The sequence below is a fragment of the Dermacentor andersoni genome, chromosome 3 (genome assembly GCF_023375885.2).
Source record: "Dermacentor andersoni chromosome 3, qqDerAnde1_hic_scaffold, whole genome shotgun sequence".
Classification (NCBI taxonomy): Eukaryota; Metazoa; Arthropoda; class Arachnida; order Ixodida; family Ixodidae; genus Dermacentor; species Dermacentor andersoni.
Genome location: NC_092816.1, coordinates 148,859,436 through 148,866,936, shown reverse-complemented (window position 1 = coordinate 148,866,936; position 7,501 = coordinate 148,859,436).

Sequence of the window (7,501 nt, the reverse complement as noted above, 5' to 3'; positions counted from 1 at the left end):
ATGTATAATGAGTGTGTCCACGTCATGATAGATGGGGATTTCTTGCAGTTTTCCAGACATGGCTTAACAGACAGGTAAAACCGGTGTCGCCTGAACATTTTTTGACCGTAGTGGAGGGCTAATGGCAGCAATAAATCAGGAACAGATCGCAGCAGCTTCACGTTATAGCAGCCATTTTGTAGGTAAGCAGTAATACAGTGCTCGTTTAGCGAAGAGCTAGTATTTCGATGTTTAACCGCAGCTTAAGCAGTCTAACACGTACTGCACATTGCTCCAGCGTCGTTTCTGGCTTTTACTGGGACCAATACTAAAAACTCCTTGCCGGTATAGTGATTTGTTTATGGTCTCTAAAATTTCATTTCTTACGGTGTCAGCTTGTAAAGTTCCACACACTTCTGGCATTTCCTCAAATATTGTTAGAAGGAATTTTGTCTGACAAATTCTAATCAGCAAATAATAAACCGGGCAAGAAAGCAAGAAAGAAAAATTTACTGGTGCTAACATTCTGATCACTAAACTTGTCTGCCTGCTTATCAATCAGCAATGCACGCACTGTATTTCGAGTCAAGCTATCATGTGGTATTTATTTATTATGAATTTCTGGGATTCTACGATCTGATGTTGAGGTATACCCTGCTGGGAAACTCCAGATTAGTTTTAACGACCTGATGTCCTTTTATCCATACAAAACCAGCCATTTCTAGATTTCTCTCCCATCGAAATATCGTCACGATGACCTAAAATTAAATATCGCTGACATCAACCTTAGCGGCGCAACGCCATAGAAAATAAAAGCAAGCGCGGTGAGTTAAAATATCAAGTGTGACAAACGCTTCCATTCTAACAGGTATTCACCTTAACGTTAAAAGCCAACATGCAGCTCTATGGAATTGGATGCTCGAATTCTCTCCTTTGAAGAAAAACAATGGTCTGTGTTTTATATTGCGACTGATGCGTGTTTTACTGGCTGATTCGTGACTGATTAAGCCATAACTTGTTGCTGGCCGAGTTGATACACCTTAAGGACAGCGAACGCAACCGCATACATATGCAATTTATAGCATTTCTCTGTCACCTTTTAAAATTTCATAAACTGGAAAGAGAAGGCATGCGACAGACTATCACATCACTACTCATTGTATTCCCTTTATCCTTTGGTCTCTTCTCTTTAACATCAGCCGAGCGCAGGCTAGGCACGCTAGTTACGCATTGGCTATTTCCATTTCAAACAACTACTTGCTTCCACAGTGCTTGCGTAGAAGTGAAGAGCACGGTCTTTTGCTCAAAATTATATCGTTTCTTTGCGCGCTGTCCGACATACCACAAATTTTTTATATCGTTCTGGAACATGTCCAAGCACAGCTCAATGCAATAATAACTCTTTAATTACCTAAGCTCTTTAATTCTTCTTAATACTTATTTATTTTTAATGTCCCGTATATCTTCACAGCACTCGTATGCTATTGCTGTGAATGCTGTGAAGTTCCTACGCAGACTTCGTGCATTGCAATGAAAAACGCAAAATGTTTTACATCGGTTTATTTAAGATTAGAAAGAATAAGCATATCAATAAATAAAGAGATGAACTCAACACGAGCAACTACACAATTTTTTCAAGGTCACCTTGAGACTGAATATGTAGAATTGTCGAGTTTTTAGCTTTTCGTATCAGAATCCGGCACTGAGATATACATGCAAACTTCCGTTTTTTTCTCTATTTTCGCCTCGCTAGCTTTCTGGAACCTATCTTATTTTCTAAGCAGAGATGTTCAGACAAAACATTTTCGCGGGATGTCCGGTTTTTTTAATCTTACCACAATGTTTGGTCTATTCTTATCCCTAGCTAGGACACGATGGGCCACATCGTCTCCATCAGACAACTCAATTCCCAGGCAAGTGGCCATTGTACCCACTGTCGCCTTTATATTCTCGTCTGCAGTACGTGGAAGCCCAAGGATTTCCACGTTCACGTTCCTTCCGGGCTGCTTAAGTTAAATTACCTCCCTCTTTGCGTCAGCCAATTGTCTGGTCATCCCTTGGTTTTGTTTCGCAATCTCTTGGTTTTTGGCCTTCACTTCTGTTAGCTCTCATCAAAAGCCCTCAACATCTTTCTTCAACTCTTCAAATCTCACATTCATGAATTCAGCAGACTCACACATTTTACCAACCTGGACATTAATTTCCGAGTTGGACTCCCGAACCTTTCCAACCTGAACTTTAATGTCAGCTGCGAAGGCATCAAGCTTAGTGGTTAATTTATTTATCACCTTGACAACCTCTTTGATACTACTAGGAGCCTTTTCAGCAAGTGCCTCAACTACTTCATTATTACGATCAGGATGTGCGTCTGCTATATGGTAAGGAAAGTCCAGCTATAGCGTTGCAGCAAGTGACCACGCAACGATGCAACACCTCAAAAAAGGGGCGACACTTACAAGCACCTATGGCAGCGGCAACATCAGCATTGCGTAAAAGGCACAAAAAAAGTAAAACCAAGTTGAAAAACAGAGGAGCGCTGTTAGCCGACGTCCGTGAGCCGCTGCCGCCGCTGCCAAAGTGAACAGTTCAACGCCCACTAGTCACCAACGACAACACCTAAGAACTTGCGTCCGTTGTTTACAGATGGTAGGAGCAGCAGTGACGTTCGTGAGCGAGAAGAGATGGGTTTCAGATTCGAAAAATGGGTTGTGGTGCCAGGAGACGTCGTCAGTATGTCGATCTACGCCAGCCTAAATTGAATTTGGCTAATATGTATTTTATGAATTCCTATTGTTACCATGTTGTGGCTGCGAATTTGAATCCAGTCAGGGCTCGTTGCATGTTAGCTTATTCGGTATCCAGAAATCAGGACCGCTATACTGAAAGGTCCGAGGTCGGCCCACTGCCCAGTTCTATCCGAGAAAGGCTAGAACGCGCATGTGCCACCACAAACGCATCATAGATGCATTAACTGGGACCGATTTCCATTTCTCTTGCTTAAGATGGGGTACGGTTTACTGACAAGAAGCGAGGTTCAAAGCATCAGGCATTATTTTTATTCTTTGCCGTTCAGGTAGCCCCTGGCTGCACGTGCTCGTCGGCACGGGCTCCCACCAGCATGGAAGCGCTTCTTCTTCGATCCGAGACTATGCTGAGATTAATTGAACACACTCCCGCCCACCAAATCACTAGTTCATCTCGAGCGAAAAAGTTCATCTTCTTCGATCCAAATCTATGCTGAGATTAATTGAACATACTCCCGGCCGCCAAATCACTCGTTCAGCTCGAGCGAAACACCGCATAAAAATATGCCGAGAACCTTTCTCAGTGGAACCTTGATTGTCCTGTTCAGACGCTCCCACCAGCCGTCCCAAGATAGTGCGCCAGGAAGAATAAACTTCCAAGTGATACTCTGCTGGCTCAGGTATGCCGTTACGTGCTCTTGGGAAATCAACTTGGAAAGCTTCTCTAAATCTTTTGATGTCTTCTTAAATGTTCTTGTGTTGTCTGAATAAATCACTCGAGGTAGGCCCCTTCGCGCTACAAAACGTCGTAAAGACACGAGGAGTGCTTCTGAGGTCATGCTGGAAACCAGTTCCAGGTGCAATGCCCGTGATGTGGCACATGCGAAGAGCGCTATGTAACATTTTGTTTCTCCGGCTTGAGTCACTACAAATAGTGGTCCTGCGAAGTCAACTCCAGTGACTTCGAATGGGTTCGCCGGCCTTACATAATGACCTGCTATAGGAGCAGTTGGAGCTTCGCCAGGGCCAATTCTGAAACGTCTGCACGTATAGCAGCCGTGTATGACTTTCTTCACTAATGTTCTTGCCCGGCAGATCCAATAGTGCTCTCGCAACTGTGACAGGGTGTCTCTCACGCTTCCGTGCAGTATTTCGCAGTCTGCTCGCATCGTCAGTAACGTGGAAAAATGATGATCGTGTGGGAGGATGACTGGGTGTTTTACCTCCTCAGATGTGTCAAGGTGCAACAGGCGCCAGTCCACCCGGAGGATGCTGTCGGCATCCAAGAACGGGTTGAGGTCTTTGATGGGAGAGGTTGTCTTTGCTGATGGAGCCTGTTGAAATCGAACTTAAATCTTCACTGAAGGTTAAATCTTCGCTTTTGAATCTGCAGTTTTCGATGTATCTGAATATCCATGCCGTGGCCCTGAGCAGCTTTTCGATTTTGCTGTAGCTGCCAATGTCCAGAATCGATGTCGACTTTGTCGCACAGGAGATCGCAATGTGAACGGCAGTCATTTCACAGATTATCCTATCGTCGGTGCTGATAGGTTCTGGGCGTTGTAGTTGTCATCTATCTTCTGACTCGCCTAGCCTATCTGGTCTATGCAGCCACGTACGGTTATACAATAACCCATCCATTGAAACTGCACGTGTCAGTAGGTCAGCAGGATTCGCCTGTCCTGGGCAATAGTTACACATAGAAGGATCGGTTTTTTCCTTGATCTCTTTCATTCCGTTCATCACAAATTGCTTCCCATTCGTTGCGTCACCTTTTATCCATGACAACTTAATTGTGCAATCCGACCACATTGTACAGTGGATCTCAGTCAGTGAGGGCACTTGAGACGTAATTAAGTAGCTTTGCTCCGATCAAGGCTCCTAGAACCTTCAGCCGTGGCACTGTCGTTGTCTTGATAGGCGCCACACGTGCTATTGCGATGAACAACTCGGGCCTCGCTGAGCAGATCGGTACGTTGTAGAACGCTGCGCCGTATGCCGAAAGGCTTACGTCGCAAAATACGTGAGCCTGCAGCACTCGGGACGATTTGGTTCCGCTGCCAAGATAACGTGGTAGGGCAATATTCCGCAAGAGTGGTAGTTGGCTCACCCATTCATGCCATTCTTCTTGCAGATCCTGAGGTAGCTGCTCCTATCAGCCTATTCCGCGTGTCCGCAATTTCTGGAAGATCTTGATGGCAATGGTGAACGGCGAAACAAATCCCATTGGGTCGAATATCCGTGAAACCGCTTGGTATCATCTTTTTCTTTCATAAATTTGAGAAGGCCCCTCAAAGAAAAAGTGAAAGTATCCGTGTACGGATTCCATGTGATTCCAAGTACCTTCAGACTTGTCTCGTGGAGGACAGCCAGTTCTTTGCCTGCCGACTGTTCTTCATGCTCGAATGCGTTTATCAGGCCATCTGAGTTGGTCGTCCATTTCCTTAGTGTCATTCCTGCCTCCTGCATAATCTATTTGGCTTCGCGGCAGATTTGAAGGGCTTCTTCATCTGACTCTGCTCCAACCACTTAGTTATCTACGTAGAATGACTCGTTGAGAAGTTTAGCGGTACTGGCTTTGCTTGAAGGCATACTCATTAGGTGATGGTGTATAGTTGCCATCAGTAGGAAGGGGCTACATGTTGCTCTGAATGGCACTCGCGTCAACCTCCACTCTTGAATTTCCGCTTCGGAGAAACGCAGTGATTTTTTTCTCCAAACCAGAGGAATCGAAAGACATCTCTATCCTTCTATGCGATTAAGATTTGAAGGAATGTTTTCTCAATGTCGGTTAGCAGAGCTATGCGGTGCGTTCTGAAGCATAATAGTACCTTCACCAGATCCTGGTACAGGTTTTCACCCTTTTCGAGGCATTCATTTAATGAGTAGCACCCTTTGGCGTGCGAAGGAGCGTCGAAAACTATTATGGCTCTTGTGGTTAGTGCGTGCTCTCGGATAACTTCCCTGTGCGCCAGTAATAAACCTTTGTCGGATCCAGGGGTGTCCCTTCAACAATATCCGCATGTCCAGCCCGCAGGTACTCCCGTATGGTGTTGTCACACGTCTCTAAATGTCCTTGCTTGCTCGACAGTCGGGAGATAAGTTTTCATAGTCTTGTTATTGCGACTTGCTTGTTGTCCGAGAGCTCGACCTCTTCCTTCCAGGGCAACATCATTTCGTACCTTCCGTCCGTAAGAGTGATGGTTTCTTCGAATTTCATCTATACTGGACTGAGCCTCCTCTCATTGTCAACAGCGTCTGATATACCCACGCTCTCGAGTTCCCAAAATGAGCGGAGGAATTTGTCGCTCTCTTTTACATTCTTCTTCAGTACGCAGACAATGATCAGCGAAGCTGTTATATCTGATGCCATGCAGTTGGTGTTGCCTTGAAACATTCACCCTAGCTTAGAGGGCATAGCAATCAGTGTCTCATTGTTCTCGCATCGAGTGACTTCACCCTTCATCACAGCCCACATTTGGTCGGGACCGGTGAGAACGCTTATGCTTGCCTCCCCGACAACACATTTGTATAGTCGGTGATCAGCGATGTCCTTTACAGACCTCTGAATTTCCGCAACAAACTGTGAGCTGGTTGTACTTGCCTCGACATCTTGGCATATGTGTGGAATTTCTATCGCTTGCAAGGCAACTTCCCTATCTGAGAACTGACTCCACAGGCGGAGCTGCACAACACGCCGCTTCTGCGCTGCTCGATTCGACTTGCTTGCAAACGTATTGAGCGCAATGATGGTAGAGCCCACACACTGCAACTTCAGCTGTCGTGATAGCCGTTCTGTAACGACTGTGCACTGACTGCCTCCGTCTATGACACCACTAATATATCGACAGGTGAAGTCTGTTACTGCCCAAGCTCGGAACGTTTGCAGGAGAACGCTCATCGATGAATCCTCGATGGTACGGCGGCCTTTCCCTAAACATGCGCACACAGTCATGTTTGTGCTTGGATCCCTTGTTGGTACTCTGGCAGTTATGCTGCCGTTTCCCCGTGTCTTCTGGCTTACTTTTTGGAGATCACACACACTCGTCGCATGACGTCCTTAGCAGGTACAGCAGGCAACCTTGCGTCTACAATCCCATGCCCTGTGACCTTTAGTCGTGCATCGAAAGCACCTCATGTCTCCTAATAAAATTTGCTTCATTTGTGATAGTGGGAGATCAAGTGCGCAGTCATCCTTTTAATGTTGACTCGAATTACAAAACACACCGTTCTCAGGTACTCTCATAGCGTTCTTGTGGAGAACTGAAGACGTGGGTTTCGAGTCACGAAAATGGCGACGTTTGTTTGGCGCATTCTCCCTTCCTCGATGCGCAAACTAGCTTTTCTCTAAACTCTCCAACCTGATGGAGAGGAAATTTAATAGGCGTTCCAGCTTCGTGATAGACGCTGCATTACTGCTATCACTTGTCGCTCGAATGGCGCAAGACTGGTGGTACTGTACCACTATATCGTGTGGTAAAACCCGCAAGAAGAGGTCGCACGACATTGTGGAAAAGGACATCTTGCTCACCCCCAGGGTCTCCAGTCCACGGATGTTGACCATTTGGTCGTACAGCTTGCGAAGAGCTGTCGGGTCACTTGAACGGAACGAAGGCAAAGTACGAAGCCTGGAGAATTACTCCTGCTCGAGCCTCGTTCTATCGCCCAAGCGTTTCTTCAGTATATCGATGGCGTCCTTGTAGCAAGCTACTGTTGTAGGCAGTGCTACAATAGCTGAGGCTGCGTCGCCTCTTAGGAAGAACCTTAGGTAGCTAAAC